The sequence below is a fragment of the Dermochelys coriacea genome, chromosome 1 (assembly GCF_009764565.3).
Source record: "Dermochelys coriacea isolate rDerCor1 chromosome 1, rDerCor1.pri.v4, whole genome shotgun sequence".
In the NCBI taxonomy this organism is placed as follows: domain Eukaryota; kingdom Metazoa; phylum Chordata; order Testudines; family Dermochelyidae; genus Dermochelys; species Dermochelys coriacea.
The window spans coordinates 223,300,787-223,322,987 of NC_050068.2; the positions used below are offsets into that span (position 1 = coordinate 223,300,787).

At 40.6% G+C, this 22,201-nt stretch overlaps 1 long non-coding RNA gene across 2 annotated transcripts; it reads right to left on the minus strand.

Moving 5' to 3' along the window:
* Positions 1-1,959: 1,959 nt before the first annotated feature.
* Positions 1,960-20,597, minus strand: LOC119843670. Of its 2 annotated transcripts, none has more exons than XR_006281553.1 (3): positions 20,392-20,597; positions 10,870-10,966; positions 1,960-5,130 (listed from the first exon to the last, which is right to left on the minus strand). It is a non-coding gene; the product is annotated as an uncharacterized LOC119843670 (long non-coding RNA). The 2 variants fall into 2 exon arrangements; XR_005289035.2 differs by lacking the exon at positions 20,392-20,597 and adding an exon at positions 19,640-19,804 and having other exon boundaries at positions 2,298-5,130.
* Between the last annotated feature and the right edge of the window lie 1,604 nt (positions 20,598-22,201).

Genomic DNA, 22,201 nt, shown 5'->3' on the forward strand with positions numbered 1-22,201 from the left:
GAGTCTTTTAGAAAGCTTTTTTCTGGGTTTAATGGGAGAGGAAAGGTTAGAAAAATATATCGAAGAACTTTCCCCCGGTAAAGTTTTCCACGGTAAACTGCTTTCACCACATCGCCAGTGCTGTATTAAACATGTGTCAGCACTCGGCAGACAGTGAAACCTCCATATATTCTGTTGGCTCTTTTTATCAGCTATTGCAAATGCCAGCTCCATGACAATGCCAGCCTGTATTATGGAGAAGATAATACTTCTTAATCCTGGTCATTTGATTACAGAAACTGAAAGGCATTGTCTGTTATAACCTCGGCAACAGTTGCTTTAAATAAACTAAGAAAAAATATTATCAGTAATCCTGCTCTGAATCTACAATTTAACAGAGTCAAAGCTTTCTTAAAACATTATACTCATGTGCGCCTCTTTGGTCTGTCATTCACCAGTGTGGACTGTCAATGCCTATTTACAGGTCAGACTTGTATCTAGCTAAGAACATTTTGGCTTCTCAAGCTATGTCTGGTTTATAAAAGAAGCATCTTAATCCTGACCTATTATACCTCTGCCATTCTAGTTCTGGGTCCCCAATTGGCTTGGCTAGAGCATCACAGTTCTGACCCACATTATATATTGGCTTCCATTGAAGAGTCAGAATTTGCCAATAGTTACCATCAATGTTCCCTCTAATTTTTGACAGGCTGTGTGCACAAAAAATTTCTTCTGTGCAAATTGTTGTGCTTCTGTGCAAATTTTTGTGTACATGGTGTTTCGCCGTGTGTGCGGAGTTTAGGATCTGTGTGCACATGCACAGCTTAGAGGGAACAATGGTTACCATATGTGGTGTGTCAGGTAGATCAGTTTTTCCTTCTATTTAAAAAAAAAAGCCACCTGCCAATTGTACACATATGTAATCTCTGTTCTGATTGCTACTAACCTTGTCTTCCTCCTCCCCCCTGGAGCAGTGCAATCCCTATTGCCTCTCACCCTTATCTAGACCTGGATCCTATAAGCTGCTCCATTCAGGTGGAACTATGCATCTGAATGGAGCTCCACTAACCTCAGCAAAGTTCTGCATGGGCACAGAGGTCAGCCTGGCTGGAGCATTTTACAGAATATGCAACTGAAGATTATACAAGCACTTTTGGATAGTGACCACCTTTTATTAGCTGTTTGTACAATGCCTAGTATGTTGGGTCATTGCTTCCTAACTGGAGTCTCTGGGTGCTACCACAATACTAAAAACAATGGTAGAAATTGGGTCACACGTATGCTTGAACATTTTAGATTAATTGCATATGAAATATTCTTCAATATCCAAATGTTTGCGAAAAAAGAGCAATTTTTGCTTGAAAAATTACACGTGTGAATTTTAAAAAAGCTGCTGGAGAACTGAAGGAGGAAACAGACATTGTTGTGTTTATGTCATGCAAAAGCTACATGGTAGGGGATTGAGTTGGGAGCAAGGCTTTCCCAAGTTCTATTACCAGCCCCCTTTCCCCCCAGCTCCTTTTGCCACTGCCTGGTTTTAATAATATCCTGCATTCAATGAGCATATTATAAATATATTTCAGTTGTGAAGCAGGTAAACATCACAGCCCCGTTTTACAGATGGGAAAACTGAAACTCACAAAGGTTAAGTGACTTGTTTGGAAGACATTGCACTCTGATAGATTGGGCACATGCCTAATAAGTAGGAAACCTGTTTTTTATCCTAGTTGACACTGACTTGCTGTGTGACCTTGAGCAAGTCACTTAGTCGCTCAGTTTCTCCTTTTGGAAAAACAGGAATGTATTTATCTACTTCATAGCTAATGTGTTTAAAGTTAGAAATATTATTAAGGCTAGTCAGAGTTAAAAATTGAATATAGCCCCCCCGCTTTTTGTGTAATGCACTTGACCACATTTTTGTAGGTGGGTGCTGCCATCACCTTCTCCCTCTACCAGCAGCTTCTCCAGAATTTACTAGTATGAATTTACACATGAAAAGTAGCTTTTGGAAGTTTTACATGACTCACTGCAAATCATCAATCTTCCAGATTTCACATACACTGATATATACATTCACATGGGGGTAAGGGGCTGTACAAATGAAACCAACCAAAATGAGTTGGTGATCATTTTTTACATACTTTTCATGCCTTTTTTCCACCAACATTTCCCAGCTCTAGTTAAAACACCTATTTCTATTCCAACCCTAGAGTGGGCTTTGTCTAAACAGAGTTTGCCAAATGTGAAAAACCATAAGCTGTTTGTCAGCAATTTAAAGTCTGGTGAGCAAGCTCTACCAGACTGGGTTTAAGGACAAATTATGCTGACTACTTTATTAAAGCAATCTGTATTAAATCATTTGGTCAGTCAAAAGTGAGACACTTAGTTTTGTTGAGATCAAGCACACTATTACATTGGAATGACAGGAGCATTTGGCAGGCAACTCTTCCCTCTTGACAACTGTTAAATGAAAAAGCAGCAAATTCAAGACCTATTTTCCGTTATATGAAGACAATGGAGACACAGAGAAATGAAGCCTGTTTCTAAATTACAGGAGGAGATTGAGCTATGTAAGGAAATAACAAATGAGTTCTAGGTTCAGGTACAGTATTAGTCCCAGCTAAAGGCTGGTAAATGTAATGTCCATTCCTGACAAGGGCTTTGGAACAATTAAATAAGATGCCAAGTCCAGAGAATCCAGGCCAAATTTGAGAAGTTTGGGGCAGGACTTAAAGTGAGGTTTGTGACCACTCAGTGCAGACATGATCAATAAAACTCAGAGTTCAATCTCAAGTCTCATTGAGTTGGTTTAAGGAGATCCCAGTAACTGGAACTTGTGAACAAATTCAATTAATTTGCTGATACGGAACATATGTACTGTAGACTGCTACATTACATAAGTAAGTGCAGCCGTCTCACTGGAAAAGGCAAAAGATTCAGCCAGGGACTTTGGAATAAAATGTCCTGGAGCTGAAATCTTTTCATTGGTTAGTAGTTACATTTTTGTCCTGATGATTACAAAGTACTTCTGCTAACCTATAAGATTCTTCACATTGGTCAAGAATATCTTTACAATTTACTTTAATTTTACATTCCCAGTCATAATTTGAGGTCAGAGTCTGATTCATTGGCTTGTCCTAAATATAAATTGGAAACGTTTGGTGGCTGGAGCCTTCAGTATTTATGCCCCACGATTATGGAATCAGCTTCTTACATGTATTCGGAAATCAGAATCTGGTTTAGTTTTTGAATCAAAACTGAAGAGGCATGTGTCTGATGCTGCTTTTAATTATGTCAGAAATGTGAAGTTCACTGGAACTTTTTGTGAATGATGCTGTAGAAAAACATTGCATTATGAAATATATGTAGCTAATTATTATGATTAGTGTGATCACAGGCCTTTGAAAATGTTACACAGTGTATACATGGTAAGCATTAGTAGTATTACCATACATGCATTTGGATATATAGAGCCAACCCACATAAGCTAATCCTAACAAAAGTTTGTCCTAAATTCCTCACACCTCATTGCCACTTTGGGCCTCTACTGACTTGTCTCCAGAGACGTTCTCCTGATCTTCTGTTTTTATCTGACCCTTCCTGCACCAACAGATGAGCAGGAAGAGGTGCCATATTTTAACTGCTAGACAGACTTGCATCTAGACCTTATCCACCCAAACAATGACTTGCAATTTTAGTATAATATGTTTAGGTTATAATTTAGTGTAGAATATTTGGATAATTTTTATTTGGAGAATTAACCCACCCAAATCACAATCATTTGTGTGGGGGAGAGTGACTCAATGAGTCAATAAAATGAGAGAGAGCATACATGTGACCCTGGTGCTACCTTGAGCACTGAGCCATCACAGACAGGGAAGGAGACTGAATTATGTAATGCACATCCAAAGGCTAATTAAAAGGGAGCAAGTAACGACAGCTAATAATTGCCCTCTTTGCTGCAAAAGGGAATCCCTGCCCAGCTTTGCAACTATTGCCAGGAACTTGCCTCAAGCCCTCTACCTTGTTGTAACAGGGGAAGATGGAGAGCCAGATGACTCATCCCTGTGATGGTTGTTACCTCCGGTTGATCACCCCAGCTCCATTCATAGTGTTAGTTAAAACCAAAACAAAATCCACCTTTAGGCTTATGTGCTCATCTGCAGTTCTCCCTTTCAATGTGGTTCTTTGGAAACTGAGAATATTAGAGCCAAACTTAAGAGGAAGCAAGAGCAAGCCCTGAAGAAAGGAGCTGATTATACTAGATAACATGTGATGCCTTGTAGGGAAGGGAGACAGTGAAAGAAACAGCTGTAGCTGGGACTGGACTGGAGTTAGAAAAAACGGAAACCTCCACCCTTGGACATGGACCCCAAGCAGGCCATGATAGGGATAGTCAGGACGTGGGTAAAGCTCACTAGAGTCACTGAATTGCCCTTCCCTTCTCCTTTGTAAGGCTGCCCCTCTAGCATTCTGTGGTGACTGGACAGTGAACTGGAGCAGGCTGGGGTGGGACAGGGAAACAGAAAGTAGCTCCTACAGTGCATTATTTTACCCAGACACGGTTGTGTCCCCTGCTCTTCCTGCTTTGACCCTCAGCTCTTCTTCCAGTTAGAGGGTGAATCAAACTGTTTCCAAGCTCCCACTCAATGCTATAGGTTCTAAGGGCATGTCTACGCTGCCCAGAAGTTCAGATTGAGGGAGTATGAATAGCAATGTGCACCATAGTGTTGCACTCCCCCATGTAGATGCTGTGGGCATGTACTTAAAGGTCCTGAATTCGCATTAGTATAGTCCTCTTCAAAATTAGTCCAAACAGCAGGGCAGTGTAGATATGCCCTAAGACTGAAGTTCTCATTTTTGTAAAGAATACTTTAACATGTATTCAGTGTTTGTAAGAGGTGCTGAATTGAGTCTTGGAGACAAAAATCCTCTGTTTAGCTACAACCTGAGTAACACATAGATGACAGCAATCCATCCATCTGCAAATCAACCCAGCCAACAATCCTGAGGCTTGAGGTGGGGAGTGGGGATGAAATCGGCTGTAAGGGTTTTTAGGGTAGTCCTCTTCTCGTGCTGTTTCAGTCCTTGACTTCTGTGCTGCGAAATTCCAACATTGCTGCCAGATCTGGTATTGTGAACACTGATGCGCTAGGAAACAATGAGACCACCAACTCAATTTATACAGATTACAGAACAACCTTCAACAGTCTATGCCACTACAAATCCAGACTAGGATTTAAAGCAATAAGTTAGAAGAAAAAGGTTCTACACATCACCCTACCAATTCCATTCACCTAGCAGAAGCTTGTTTAACTTCTCCATCTCCTCTTAACAGGATTTATAGGAAAAATCTGACTTAGACACTAGGGCTGCAGAGAACATTCACTCCTGGGAAGAACACTGCCAATAATGATTCACAAAGGAAAAAGAGAGTATGGCCAAAGCAGAAGACTGAAACAGGTTGATCTTTTACTAAAATCCTGAACGCAGCAAGGCTAACCAGAGGAAGTCAGAGTGCATGTAGCTGTTCCAATATGTCAGGAGTGGAGGCAAACTTATGTCTGTGTCCTCGGAGTCCCAGATAAACATATTCTTGACAGGTGTTTATGAAAGTTTTTTTGGGTACTATATGCACACCCTGTTTCTTAGTGGCTTAGCACTGCCAGTCACTCAACACACTAGGGAGGTCAATAAAAGGGCAGCAATGTCTTTTTCTAACAGACTGTAAGCTGTTGGTGCTGATGGGAAGGGTGAAGGCAAAGATAGGCTTTGATTTCATCACCTGCTCATATGAAGCAATGGGCACTCATTCCCCTCCAGCTTTATGGAAGCATTCCACATGACAGCAGTCATGTATGCCCTGCCACATATGTGCAATGTTTCATGTCTTGGAAGTTGAGGTATATTATTTAATAACTGAGACCAAGTTTTCCAATGGGAATAACCTACCCCTTTTTAAACTACTAATAGCAAAGACCTGAAAAATAGCAGGCAGGTCTTAGATTGGGCTTGAACATCAGTCAATGGGGCACTTGAACCCAACACCCCTCTCCTGCCGTGAGCTCATCACAGTCACAAAGCATATGCAAACTCAGGCATATTGCGATTCATTGTGCACGTGTCATCTGGAAGAATTTAACTGTAACTGCAGCAGCTGTGATCCAAATTATAACTCAGCCTAATGTGGCTGATCTGTTTCCCCCCGCTTCCTTGTTTCCCCTCACAGCACGCGTAACAGAAGATCCTATGGGACTCAGGAAGATGAATGATCACCCAATCTACTAGAGGAAACTAAGTAACTTTGGATACAGGTATTATTCTACTCAGGACTGCTTGGTAAGGTGCAGCTGCTCTGCTTGTTCCCCATCAAGGGCAGCTGAGACACAAGCAGACCAAAGGTTGCTCAGAAGAATGAATGAAGGCACAAACCTAATTCAGTACAGGAAAGTTACCAAGTCTAATGTTTACTGACTTAAAAAAAAAACAACGGTTCCCAACATCACTTGAAGACACCAGCACTTATGGTGCCAAAGTAGAGGGCATGCATATTGGGTAAAGAGAAGAATTATTTTCCCCTAGATCCATCAAGTGTCATTTGATTCCACTTTTCTTTCTAAACTCACCACAACCGGTGTACAGCACGAGCTAGAATTCTAAATCACCCAGCTAACTGAATCATTTAAACCCTAAGTGAAGCACAAATAATTTCAAGTTAACATTTGGCAAATGTGGATTGAATGGTGTAAGGGAATATTCATGGGATACTGAGCCATTAACTTCTGAGAGAATTTCACATTTGGGCCAGGATGGTAGTGCCAGAAAGTCATCATCACTATAAGCCTTATCCAATGCCGAGAGAAATCAGTGATAGTCTTTCCATTAATTCCAATTGGATTAGGCCCTTGTTTTATGGCCTATATGTCATGACTTCAATGTGTCAGTCCAATTCCTAGGTATAGTTCCGAAGTAGAGAAAGAGAGCTCCCTTTTTGTGACAGAAGTAGTCCCACCAGAGCACTGTTGGAGCACTTTGGTGTAACAGCAATTGGGGGAAGTCCCACCAGTGGCACTATTGCTGCATGTTATAGAACAATTTCATAAAGAAACAATGAACTTCTGTCCCTGGATGATTCAGGTGCTCCATTCAGCAGCAGTAACTTCACTAGTGAACAAAGTTTGACAAACTAAGCATTTAAGTTGCAAAAGATTATTTAATTTTTAAAAAACAAAAGTTAATCTAATGCTGGTGAAAAGTGCCACATTGCCAAACCCTGACATGGAAGTTCTCTGTTTATCCATAGAAGAGGCACAACACCAAGAACAGCCATAAAAGCTTATCCCACATCACCTTGTCAAAGCACCTCAACTTCACGACAATATACCACATCTGAAGGTTAAGAGAGTGATACATTACCCATGTCCATTTAGTCCCTGGTGTCTGAGGCGGCAAACAGGGTTATTAGTTAGTTTCACTGGTGACAGTGTTGGTTTATGGCATGGAGACCTTTGAACTAGGAACTCAACTAAAATCAGCTATTTAATATACTAGGGCCACTAAACAACTGTCTTAACGTTTTAAAAGGCTATTTGTCTAATAATGATCGGGGAGAAAAATTAAGAGGCAAGACAAAGCGGAGTATATCAATGTGACCATTTGATACTGGTTATGATAATGTATTAATTATTTCTATTGTGAACCCTTTAATACTATCTTTATAGATTCACTTCCTTCTTGAGTTGTTGATTTTGTTGTTGACGTTTCTGAGCTGGTTTGATGGGGCTGAAAGCTTTCTTCTCCAGATGTATATTGTTTAGAATCTTTGAAGTGGCTGATGCATTTCGAGAAAACTGGGAACTCAATTGGAGGTCTCCCAGTATTTACCTACCTTTGGGGCAGCAGACACATTGTTTGGTGAAACTGGTTATAGCCAGTCATTTATAATTTGTTTGCAGCCAATCTGAAGTCTAGATATATCTGCATTTGGACATGAACCTGAGCATTGCCAACTTCAGAGTGCTTCACAGCACAGTTTATATAAATGCCAGTTCAAATTGATAAGTCAGGCAAAGCTACTCGTCTCATTCTGGTGTGGATCTTTCTGGCCAGAGTGTCAAAGAGACAAAGTGTGACATATTGCATTCCTGAAAAGTCTTTGTATGCATTCACTTCGGTAAGGAGTATCTGACATTCTAAGGCACAATGTCTCCAGAAACCATGGGGGAAGCATTCTGGCCTGCAGGACTTGTATCACCTTTGAAAAGGTGCTGTAAACAGAAAAATATCCGTCCTCCATTTAAACATCTGACACCCTACCATTCCCTGCCAAACCCCAACTTCCGCTATATCGGCAAAGATTTCCTGTAGCCATGTTCAGCTCTTGTTTACCCAAATTGGTTTGCCCCTCCCTACTTAAGTCCTTCTTTTTAGCTTATGATCGACTCACTCTGAAGAATTTTATGATGGTATTTACAAGGATAGTATACAGAAATAAAACACATTTTTTATTATTTTTAGCTTTAATTTGAGATGGTGCTAGAGTGATATCATGAGTTAACGTGAATATGCAGGTCTGGTTGTAATTGTTTCTACTGTTGACAATAACTTACAGTTTACACATCCTGGAGTAAAACAGTGTGCTGTGCTACAAGGACTCATGCCAAGCACAAAAGGAACTTGTGTTACCCCTCCAGCAGCAGTTGTTTTCAAGAAAGAGGTTTTTATGGATTTAACTTACATGCCTAATTAACAGAGAAGGCCCCTGCAGGGTTGTATGTTTAATAATCCCTTAGCATTCTTTTTCTGCATTAAGAGTAACATAAAAACAGAATGATACCCAATACCCAGTGTTAATTAAACTGAAAGAAAGAATGAAAGAACTTTCACAAGATATCAACCGTATGCAAAGTAATTAAAAATGCATATATTTCTTTTGGAGTAGATGTTCTCAACAAGTTCATTCAATCTCATCTGTATAAAAGCTTTCTGACTTGCTTGTAGTTTAGACCCTGCGCCTGCAAATCCCTGTGCAAGGGTGCCTCATTGCACCCCCATCGTATGAAGCCCTACTGAAGTCAATGAGGTTCACTCATGCAGATCCTTGTGCACAATCTAGCCCTTAATCTGTAAAGATAAACGCACACAACTTGAAATCCCTCCAATTTGCCACAGATACTGGAGGGAGTTCAGACAAAAAGCAACAAGAGAGTTCAGTTGTGCCTTCTACGCATGGTTCCACCACCCGCGAGGAGGATTCCTCCTCGAGTTGCCTAGCAAACAGAATGGGCACACTGGCTACTATACCTGTTCTTAGCATGAAACTTACTGCAGGCTGATGTAAAGGAGGAGCAGAGTCAGAGCAGTACCTTTTCCACCTCTCAAGGGGAGCTTTATGTTTGTGACAGGGAGGTTGCTGTGCCTGTACTCCTTGCACACACACACCCCGCCCCGCCCCCACAAGGGCTAAATCTACCCCAAACTGATCATAGGTCTGGAGGAACTATGATAAAAGATTAAACGAGCTATATAGAGTATAGATGTTTAGTTGGGCTAAGAAACTACATGATAACGGACTATAAATATTTGGGTTACTGGCCTTGGGTCATTGTGATTTTGAGGAAGAAATTCCTAATTTGGAGAGGGAGAAGGGGAGGGAAAAACACTTCTGTGGCAAGACTGGACTTGTTGCTATTTTAAATGGTAGGTGTTTCAAACTATTTTGGAGTGTGAGGCACAGTCCTATGGGAGATGGATTAGTGAGCAGAGTGCAGGTAAGAAAGTCAGAAATGCAAGATGCATGCAATTTATCATATGCCTCTGTGATGTATCTCAAGAATATCACCATGGTATTAGTGGGGTGAGTGGTATAAACACACACGCCAATATATAACGCACAAACATTTGAGCTATTTTATTGCTTAGGAAAATAAGAAATGAATAAACTAGAACTAGGCACAGTGGTTTCAGCTATTATTACAGCTCAGCCAACATACTTTCATCCTGAATTGTAACACTCCTGGTATACCTGGCCTGGATCTCACCTATCAAGTCAAATCAAATGCCTTCTATGGATTTGGTTAATATCCATAAATACATCTTGAGAGAGATCCATTTAAACCCTGCTCTCAGGAGGTAGAAGTGAAACACATTAGCCCACTTCATGTGACTCTCCCTGCCCCACCTCTATTGCTTCCCCCTTCTCATCCCAATAGCTGCATATGAATTACTTGCTCCAAGTCTCGTTATTTCATCCAAGTGTAAGCGTTAAATTAGAATAACTGAAGATCAGGAAGGATGATTACCTTGGGCCAGAAAAATAAATATTTCCAGCATTTTTGTTTTCATAATTACTCTTAAAGCTTTTTAAACACAAACACAATAGCAGCTCAGAGAGGCCATATTTGATCTATAAACTAAAGGCTGTGGGGAATTAAATCTATTGGCTTTATTCTGCAGATGTTAAAAGAAACTCCCACAAAAGATGGCAGGTTAAGTTAGTTTTATCTTAGACAAATGTAATGAGCATCTCTTTTGATTCTTCCAGCTGTTGATCTAATTTCTGTTTAAATTTGGTTGGTTTACACATGGTAAACAGCCAAAGGTGAAGCCATTCCAACTCTTAGGAACATTTATTTATGCATTTATGTCAAAGTTCTTTTAGTGCTAATAAAAAAATTAAGAGCATTCCAGGCAATACATAGCAATTATTTATAAATTAATAGTCTAAATAGAAGTAGGTGTGTGAAATTATTATAAATAATGTACACACAAATATGTGGGTGGTATTATTCATATAATACATTGCAAAATCCTAAGATAAACAATAGAGCCATGAAATAAATCATATTTATCAATAGCTCTGTAATTTATATGTGCTTATTACCAGCTCACCTGGCTTCTGCTCACTAATCTTTCTTCTCCAGGATTACTTCCAACATTCCAGACACCTCAGCAGCATCAAACTACTGTTCTTTTCTTTTTAAGCAACCTAACAGAAAAAAAAAGATATATTTATATGAAGATACAACTCTACAGAATTCTCACTCTTGGGCCTCAGCTCATTAGCATGAAACAAGCAGAACTACTTAAGCACTTGATTTTTTTTTTTTAATTCTTAAGGAAACTCACACCCTGTGGTAAACGCAGTGTCAGCTCTACCTATGGAGTGACAGTCATCACTACATAATCCATATACATACAAATACACACTACATAGAGGAGGAAGAAGATCCATTCTATCTGTGTCCCATCCAGCATCTGAGCTCCGTGTGATATTCACTATGACACCAGGGCATTGCTTTGCATGCACTGATGTAGAACATTGAGGACTTTGACTTGCTGCCAAAAACAAGCCATGCTACACAAATCACAGATTGAAGAGTGTCATTTGCCACAACTCATAATTCAGCCAAATTTGAACTGATTTTTTTCTTGGAACCAGCAACAGGTACCTCACTGACCCCAGGATTATCCTCCTGCCAAAATTCCATGTTATTCTACAAACTGTGGAGGAGTTATAGCTATTTGAAAACAAATCAATCAACCAAAATAAAAAACAAATGCCAAGTTGCAAGATTCTTTTATTTTATAATGGAATGTGTTAGGCAGCCTAAATATAATGTCCCCCTATAAGTATTAAACTGGAAAAATTAAATGGAGTTACACACCCCATCACAGAGCCCCAGTCAAGGATCAAGACCTCATTGTGCAGGATTGATACTGCTATAACTGTAGAATTTGGCCTGACATTGCAATAGAGCAAAACATTTTATAAACTACAGTATAATCCATCATAAAAACCCACCTAAAAACCTGCACCCAATATTCAGCTGCTGCATTAAATGTCTGCTGCATTAAACGTCTTTGTCTGTACAATAAAAGTGCCATTTACCACTTTATTTCAATTTCCTTGCTAAAGCACAACAAAATATTATGAAATGTTAAGATTGTTTTTAAAATTGCCCAGCAATTTGTTTTCTCCTTTGATGCTAATAGGCATAATTGAGACAATTTATACAGTGAAGTAGCTTTCAACATACTTTCAGTTCCCTTCAATTGAATTAGCATTTTTTCCATATGTTTACTGCTTATGGCAAGAGTTTTTGTTTATTTGGGACAAGTATGGTCTCGCATGGGAAGGCAATCTGAGTGATGCGTGAGTAAGAAGGAAGAGACTGTCGTATATTTACCTATACATTTCTTAGGCTGAGTAAATTTAAAATTACTTCCCCATACATATGTTTTCCCTTTACACTAAATTCATTGTGTAATATTGCAGTTGATATAAGCCACAGTGCAATACAATAATTATGCCTAAGGCTATTATACAGAATATACTTGAGTCAAATGATCCTATTAAAATTAGTATAATACTTTTATTTTTGAAAAGAACCAAAGTACAGGTTATGCTCTTACGGTATCTCACTTGCTAGAGGCACAGATTAACCAGCTGCAAAGATTATGAATTGGGCAAGTCTTTCAATTCAGTTGCTCCTGGGGCAGCCATAACATTTGCTAAATCCTTTCCATATAGTGTTATAAACAGTAGGTGTTAGTATCATAGCTGGTTCACTTTGGGGGGGGGGCATGGGGAAGGGGGAAACTAGTATTAGTTTCTGATTATGGCTCCAATGTTAACTCCTCAGATTTTTTTTAAAAGGGAAAAGCAAAATATTTCCTCACTCTCTAGCTAATAAATTTTACTAGTGTGTGTGTGTGTGTGTGTGTGTTTTAAACTAACAGTTCTGAGTAAATTAGAGAATGATAGATCCACTAATTCTCTTTTATACTCAATGCAATAGAGATATGTAAATATTAACCACCAAATCACCCCAATTCTGGAATCCGAATCCACACAAGTCCTTGCTAAGCCCTACTTAAGTAAATTGGACTCCACTATTTAAGCCAATGCAGCTATATGTGTGGCCCACACTAAAGGATCCAGTTGTAAGAGCAGGCCAAAGAGAACTATTCTTCTTCAGCACTGGATAGCTTTTCCGGCACTGATTTTATTTTTAACCCTCATAGTTTTGTACATAAGTTGACAGTACACAAATATCTCTCTCGATCACACTCAGACCATTCTTCTTCATCCCTGCTTGATAACCCGATAGAAAACTCTATATTGCAGGATATGGAGATATCATTAATCACTGTTACAGGAACTAAACATTTAAAACTATTTAGCTCAACCAACATTGTCATTGACTAAGATTAGTGTTTCACAGTAGCCTCTTAAATATTTTTGTGTTGTAAATGCTATTAACTGTGGCATGGTGAACACTTTAGAATTTTAGTGCTAAAGCAGACTAATGCTATTTAGGATTTTTAAATTAAAAATATGCTGTATCTTCCTTTCCCAAACCAGGCAAACAAATTCTCTTCCAATGTTTTAATGAGCTGTAGCATTAAATCTCATACTTTGGAGTGACCTGTCAAACTGAGCCTTCCTATAAATTGTACACTCTTGGGTAGGGACTTTGACATCCTACAATGGGCATTCATGATACAACTACAGACCCGGTAAAGGTATTCTTCTCTCTTTCAAGACAATATTTATTTTAATTAATTAAGAATACACATTTGAGATAGATTTAGTTAATAGATTCCAATCTTTTATGTCATACTTCAGAGGCCAGTGAGAATCAACACTCGGATATCTTATTTTAAATATTAACTTGAAATGAGACAGCAATACCCATCTCTCTTATGTTATTTACTTTTTCTGTAGACCCATTGATGGGCACAGATAAGGTTCAATAGAGTGAGGTTGTAAAAGCCAGTGAAAGCAAAAGTTGACAATAATAGTATATGAAATCAATAATGTTGTCTTATAGTAGATGATATTAGCTTCCTATTTGGGGGGCATTCAGTGGGATTTAAGTAATATACAGGCTTTATGCTGCTGACCCTCTGCAAGGGGTTAATTTCACCTTCTGGGCCAAATTATAGCTAACCCTTTTCAAATGTATGTGGGGGTAAAGATACTGCTGATTGCATTTCTCAGATGGCTTGTATTAAAGGTACATGGGTGCATGAACGTGATATTAATACAAAACACTATATTATATTCAGTGCAAAAGTTATGGTTGCTACAACATTAACATGATCATTTTCCAGTCTATATTTTTTATGCTAAATGTATATGACTGTATAATATATCAATGTATGCCTTTAACAAGCAAAAGTGGAAAAGAAAGTACTACACATGTTCAACATAGCCCAGTTAAATGTGATGTAGGAACCTCGATTTTTGAAAATCCTGAAATATTTTGGTTTTAAAATGTGCAACTCATTGTGTTGTTGTTTTTAAAATTTAATTTCCCTACATTTTTATGAAGAGTACGGAAAAATTAGAGAAAAGGGGGACTCAAAGCTACATAAAAGTTAAGCCAATTTACATCTTTAAAGCTGGCATAAGATTTAAAGCCATCTAAATTCCTAAAGGCAGTATAAGTACCTTAGCTGCCTTTACTCCTGAAAGCAGCATAAACTGATGTAATGTCTTATGGCATAAATATTTCAAGTGCATTACAGATTAAAGACAACATAATTGCTTATTTCACCTTACCGTGTGCAAAAGATAATAAGGAGTCTGGAGGGCTAGCCAGTGCTTGAAAGAGTCCAAGATAAGACAGCAGCTGAGCTTTATTTCTTAACCTGTTCTTAAAACTGTTCTTACACTCAGTGAGTGAAATTCACCCCCATGCAGAAAATCTGCACACAAGCTATGCACTACGTCGGTCCCAATTAAACCCTCTGTACACGGTTTAAGAGGGGCACAGGCCTTGTGCTGGGCTTTCTCACAGAGTTGAATTTCATTGCATGTCTTTTTCCACAAGTGCATACCTGTCGTCTTAATGAAAAATAATACACTGGTTCAGTTTGCAGTATTTAAGTATTTCTAGCTTTACAAAGCCAGTCTTTTTTCAAAACTAACAAAGACAATACTCCTCATTGAGGACTATTTCCATGGCAAGTTGCAAGTGAGAAAAATTGTATTACTTTCCATTCCCACTTAACACAAGATAAGGGAAATCCTTGGGTCGTATGGAGCTCTATCCCACGCTTGATTTTAGCTCCTGTTGCAAGTAGGATTGCCAGTGTGACCAGGGTGCCTTCTTTAGTCTATGGACAACTGAGGATAAGTTAGAGCAGTCTTCAGGATCAGGTTGATCTCCAGCAGGTTTCTGTATCTGGAAGGTGCACATCTGGCACATAGCTACCTTTGTGCTCAGCCCCAAAACCTCTGGTCCTGGGCTGACCTCAGTTCATTCAATCAGAAAAATCTAGCCCTGTATCTTTAAATTTAGTCTCCCTTTCTGATTATCAAGTATGTAATGATACCTATGAATATTTTACCTTGCTCTAACCAAATGCACTTGATAGGCATTTCAGTGTGATAAGGTCTATAAATTAGCTACCCAGACTGGTATTTCTCTCACTGTGCATGTATGTGGTTCATTTACAAGCAGCACCACTTGTATTGCTAACTTGACTTAGCTATTTATATTTATTGGAGTCTAGTTTCCTTAGTTGGTAGGCTGGGTTGTGAAAGTTAATATTTTCCATGTATTTTTCAGTTGTACTAGTAGACATATAATTGATGGGTATAATATTTTTATAGAGCATACATTTATGTTGAGTTGCATAATAAAGCACCGTAAGTCTGAACACCTTTAATATTTGTGCGCCATACCCTAGTTGCAGGTGCTCAACGCCTTTCAGGATTGGTAACTGAATATTTCTAAAGAAAAGACACATTTTCTAAGTGACAATAATATCAGTAGAGATTAAGCAAAACAAAAATTACAGTAAATTATCTTGTGGTTCTCAGCTTTGCTTCAGTAGTCTAGGCCAACTTCTGTTCCCGCTGAAGTTCATGTGGACTTCTTCTACCAACTTCAGTGGGAACAAGATTGGGCCCTTCATCGTGTGCAAAAGCCATTTATTTGTTTGTGTACTCTACTGCTCTCCCTTTAATTATATATTTAACTACACCTTACCCAAATGTAGCTTTCCTAACTTTAGTCAAGCAGGAAACATTACCTTAAAAGACTTAAAGACATATAGTCATCAGCTGCCATGTATTTTTTACTGCTAGTGCAGTTTCATATTTTAACCCCTTCAATGACTCATTAATGCATTCTAGGTGCCACACGATTCCTTTGATTTCAGTGGTATGTGACAATATACAGCCATGGTTCTTACATGTTCAACTTTGTCAGCTGCATGTCTCATATTTATTATGCAGCAAAGGGATTACAGTTCTCACGTATACCTCATGCAAAACAGAAAAACCTTTATGCCTGAGAGATGGCCTGAGTTCAGTAATCTAAGTAGCATTCCTTCTCTGCTGCCCTTCCTGAGGAATGGTGATGAGATGCACTTCTATACTACAGGTTTTAGGTTACATGGGAGATGCTTGATAAGCCTTTTAAGATTCTGTGTTTTTCATAATATAATGGGAAGGTGATGATAAGTTATTACGAGGTGAGTGTGGAAAACAGGACACTCACTGTGTGTTAAGGCAGCATGAATGACTCACTGAGTCATTTCTAAGCTATCTAAATTCATCCAAATGGAGGGTTCAGGTTTGAGGATCTGAACCAGGAAACAATTCAGATCATCCCAACATGTACCCAGAAGTTAGTTATTTTTGGAGTTAATACTTACAACAAATCTCACTGAGCACATGCGATAACCACCATCTTGATCAAACACCAGGGGATGAATTTCCAGTGCTAAAAGCATGAGCTTCTGCAGCTTGAACTGAAGGGCCAAGCTTACAAGGTGAGAGCTGTAACAGTAACAGATGCATATCTCCTGTGGGCTGGGCTCAGAAAGGAACATGTAACTGTGGCACAGAGACCCATTGGTACCAGCTGACAAAGGGTTCACTGGTCTATAACAGCAACTCCTAACAGGCCTGACAAACTCACTACACCTAGCACATCACCTTCATTGCATTTATCCGTCAATGACATCATATGAGGCCTCTAATAAAAGCTTATATCAGATGGATCCTCGTAATTGCTGAGAGATGTAGGTATGGATGATATTTAAGGACTTGGATAGATGTACTGAAAATATGTTTTAAAGTCTGTGTCCAAGGCAGAGCTGCCTAACAGGTTTTGCATCAGACAAAAGGATTGATTCACCTGTCTCTCTGTCCGCCATGTATATTAAGCATTGTAAACCAACATTGGAAGCTCCATGTACATATGGAGTCAAGTGGAATGGATCACAGAGGGGAAAAACAAGCCCTTCTCCTGCACCAAGGAAGGAAACAGACAGCATGGTTTACATTCCTGAAAATGCTGCAAAGTAGACATGGGGTGAGATAAACTTCTTTAGACAGATGGCTAGCCTGTTAAAGGTAAGTTTAGTCTCTAGAAATAATGTTATTATTTTGTTTTATTTGTAACCCGGCTGTTTACATAATCCTTACTCACTATCTCTTAAATCTTAATCTTTGATAATAAGCTTAGGACTGTTTTTGTGATAAGTAGACCTCAGTGCTGTGGTATGATGGAAGGAGCTGATCCGGAGTTGAATCATCCATGCTGGTGTGCACACAGTCCCTTCTGGGGACAGCTGATCTGGTAATTCTGGGAGTGTTCAGTGGATAAAGGGGCTGAATACTACAGCTAGATGCTTCCAATGGATTTGGGGGCTAGGATGCACCCATCATTAACCTGCAAGGCCAAGTAAGGGCTGGCAGAGCCCAGGGGAGATTGTTTGAATGGCTAGCAGGCTGGTGGTGGCAGGGAGCTGACATCCAGTTAAGCATAACAATTCTCCCTCTTGCTGGAGGCGGGGTGGAGGTGGGGGTAACAAAGGGACATACAGTCCTGGGTACCCCAAGCAATGTCACAGTAACATACACTGACCAGGGGATTATAATACATTTCAGATTTTTCATCACTGGGCGGAAAACTTTTTCCAACCCTACCTCTTTGTGCTTGGAATTAATTAGACATGAAAAGTGAACTAGGAGAGTAGCAGTATATAAAAAAGGAAGCTTAAATCAACTGTGAACAGGCACTGGTTCTTTACAGTTCAGGGAACCAGTTTGGTGAGTGTGATTCAGCATCTTCTCACTTCAAAGCTCCCCTAGCTGGTAACATAACCAATTAAATGAAAGATAGACACATCATATCATCAGTACAAATGTACTGATTGATCAGCAATACTGAAGACAGGACACGTTCTGAGGTCATCATTAAAAAGTCAACATTTACAACAGGCACCACTTTGGAAGCATATTGATATTTTAAGCATAGGGCAGTCAGTGATTCTCTCAGATACCACAGCATGGTAAGTGTTGCAAAACGTTGACTGCTTAGCAACAATCACTGTATACCTAGCCTTTCCTGAGAGCTGTTATCCCTTTTATGGATGTCAAATACAACATGCTTCTTAACAGCAGCCTCAGGCATTCAGCAGGATAAGCAACAATTCTGCCTAGAGTGCCATTGTGCAGTATACTGTAATTGTATGCAATACTCATCAACAGGTCCTTCTTCCACTGCAGTTTTTGCCCAGTCATCTTCCAATCTAAACCCAAAAAGAGACCTTTTCTCCACTCATTTTCATGTGGCAGATGTGACTGGGTCTCATATCCACCTCAGAAATATTTGCTTCAGCTATTTCCTTTGGAGCACTGTGTGGAAACTAAAGATGCTCATTTCACACAAGTAAGCAGAAACGGGTGGCAGTACTTGAGAAAGAATCTTACAAAGACTAGGAACAAAGCAAGTTGCTGAGCCGAGAGCCTTTGTGGGAAGAAGGAAGCGGGGAGTAATACAGAGCAGAGGTATCAAGTCCAGACATTACCTCAGGCACTAATGCCCTGAGAGCTAGCCGGAGCCCTATTAGTATGTATATAAAGACAGATTAAAACTGGATTTCACACACAGATATCTATTACACCTAGTGGTTATGGAAATTCTTCCTGATTGGTGGAAGGTTACTCACATGACCAAAGAAGGTTGGCACTACTTCATACCAAGAGACAATAGAGAAACCACATAATGTAGTGAACTAAATATTACTGTATGGAACCGAGATCTCTTTCTGCTTGTAGAAATTCTCAGCTGAAAGTGCAGGAGGTCTAATGGTAAATTTACACAAATAGGGCCTGCTTTTCCAAGAAGACCTAAATAAATTATTACTCATGAGTACAAACATTTCCACTATTCCCTGCCTTCAACAAGAGGCATTAAACAAGTTGGCTCATTTGTTTTAACCATTGAGCAATCATTCACTTCTGTTACTCTCTAATGACACAGTATGGACTATAGCTTCAAAAGAAGACAGGAAAATCATTGACGTGTGAGTGTATGCATTGAACATTCTACTGTGGGACCTGTATCTTTGAAGAACTTAGTTAATGTGATGTGAAGGAAGAAGATCTGGCTGTTTGAACAATAAATTACCTCATTAATCATTTGTTTTGTTCCTACTGCCTGAATTAACTCCATCAAGCAGTTTTAGGCACTGCCAACACTTCAGTATGTTTATGTTATGTTTTTGAAATCAGACTGTAATTTGTAACCACTCGTCTGACCCAGTTATAAATATGGTTGAATTGTATCCACACAGTAACTTTTTTTTTCCACAAGACAAACATGGGTCAACCATGTTTACTTGTCCATACCTTCCAAGTTGTCTCTTTCTGTCTGTACAACGTCTTTGTGGAACTCTGAGCCTCAGCAGCTAATAGCCTGCCTGCAGCATAGGCATGCAGAACACCACCAGCAGGGGTGGCAGGGTTGTAGAAATATTGGTGCTGCCCAGAACCCCTTCCCAAACTCCGCCCCCCACCTGCCTAAGGCTCTGCAAGGGAGTTTGGGTGGGGGAGGAGGTCTGGGGTGCAGGCCCTGGGCTGGGGCAGAGGATTGGGGTGCAGGATGTGTGAGATGTTGGGCTCTGGGAAGGAGTTTGGGTGGGGGTGCAGGCTCTGGGATGGAGTTTGGGTGCTGGGTGCAGGCTCTGGGGGTGCAGGAGGGGGTGAGGGGTTCAGGCTCTGGGATGGAGTTTGGGTGTAGGCTCTGGGCTTGGTCAAGGGGTGGGGGTACAGGAAGGGGTGAGGGGTGCAGGCTCTGGGAGGGAGTTTGGGGGCAGAAGGGGGTGTGTGGGAGGTGGGGGGTGCAGGCTCTGGGACGGAGTTTGGGTGCTGTGTGAAGGCTCCAGGCTGGACAGGGGCTGGGGGTGCAGGAGGGGATGAGGAGTGCAGGCTCTGGGAGGGAGCTTGGGGATGGGCGGGGGTCCAGAGGGAGGGGGTACAGGCTCTGGGAGGGAGTTTGGGGGCCAAAGGGGGGGCAGAGGGAGGGGGTGCAGGCTCTAGGAGGGAGTTTGGGGGCCAAAGAGGAGGTGCAGGCTCTGGGTGGGGGTAGATGTGTCGCTTACCTAGGGCTCCTAGGCAGGGTGGACCAGTAGTCTCCATGTGCTGCTACTCCCAGGCACCGCCCCCCAGCTTCTCATTGGCTGCAGGGGTGCGTGAGGCGGGACACAGACCCATCCCGCAGGATGGGGCTGCAGGAGGGGCCAGCAGCCACATGGAGCAAGCAGGCAGGAAGTTGCTCAGCTCCGCTGCGCTGCCAGTGATGAGTGGGGGCCCCGGGCTGTTTTAAATGGCCTGGGGGACGTGCGGGACAGGGGCGCCTGAGGCAGAAGGCAGGGCCAAGGGAGAGACCCGGCCTCAGACATTGCTGGAGCCAGGCCCTGGGCCAGGAATATTCCTGGTGCCCGGCACCACGGGCCCACAGGACTCGCCGCCCATGAACACCAGCAGTACATGATGTACTGTACACCAGCACCCTGGGATGTTTTACTGCACAGACAACTGGAAGGAAGGTAGATGACCCAAACCTGTTAAATGGGCATGTTTCAAAGGCCCTGTCTAATCTGCAAAAACATAAGCAAGCAGGTAGTAGGGGGTGGAACGTGCAAGCTAGCCTTAGCATTTTGTTGCAGGTCTGTGAAACAGCTTTTTGCCATGACTCTTTCCAAACATAACCAATTTCCCTTCACTGTGCACAGCACTAGCCTAAACACCTGGGGGTGGGGAAAGAGGTAGGGAGAGAATTATCTGGAATAGACGCTAAATTTAGCTAATTAATTTTACATAACAATTTTGAGAGAGCGCGCACACTTAAAATTTTCCCTCAGCTTTGTGCTGCAGAAGTGGAACTCAGCTGCCTGTTCCTTTCAACCTCAACAGCCAGTTAACAATTATTCACATTTTTAAAGCTGGCTCCACGAGGAATGGCACGAGATACTGTCATTTTTTTAAAAATGAAAGTTGACATGCTCATTTACATTTCAAGGCCACCAAAATTCAGGAGCTTCTCAGGAGCATGAGCCTCATGGGGCTCTAGGTGTATCTAACTGATTACAGACAAGCAAGCATGTGCCACCTTAAGCCACTGGCAAGAGAGAAACACTTACTTGTAGCAATTACTGAGTATTAATCAAGTGGTGCATAGAGCTATGTTTAGAGCCATTCATGGTGTTAGGCTCTGATTTAATAAGATACTTAGCACATGTCTAATTTTAGGCACATGAGTAGTCCTGTTCAATGGGTCTACTCACATGCTTAAAATTAGACACATGTAAGTGTGTTTGTAGGTGGTAGCCTAACTGGTTGTATACTTAATTAAATGTTGTAATGAAGACAGGACCTTAGCTAAGGATCTTCCTTTCATCTCCTACTTTTGTGCTGCACATATAGAAGTAATTCACCTATCTATTAAATCCCTTTCTGTACTGTTTTATTGATGTACTTTGCACGGCAATTATTATGAAGCAACAATCAGCCTGTATGTAAAGTATGATCAAATTAAAGAAACATCTGGCTGAAGTCCCAAACAAGTCTGGCATGTTCAAAACCACCATAGAAGCTAGAAAATGGGATTATTCCTCAAATTCCCAAAACAGGACATTTGAAATCATATAATTTAATTCTTCAGAAAAAAGACAATTAAGCTCATCATATCCTGACACATTTACTATTAGGAGGCTGATATATACACACACACACGGATGTGATATCCAAATAACATACATTTATTACTCCCTCTTTAACCACATCACTTGCCCTCTGTCCACAACTCCATCTCCCTGGGACTTACTGCAAGATTCAAAACCCTGATCAGCTTCCAACACACTTGCAGGGAGGTACAGTCTGGGCATGATTCAGTCCTGGATCGGTGACAAC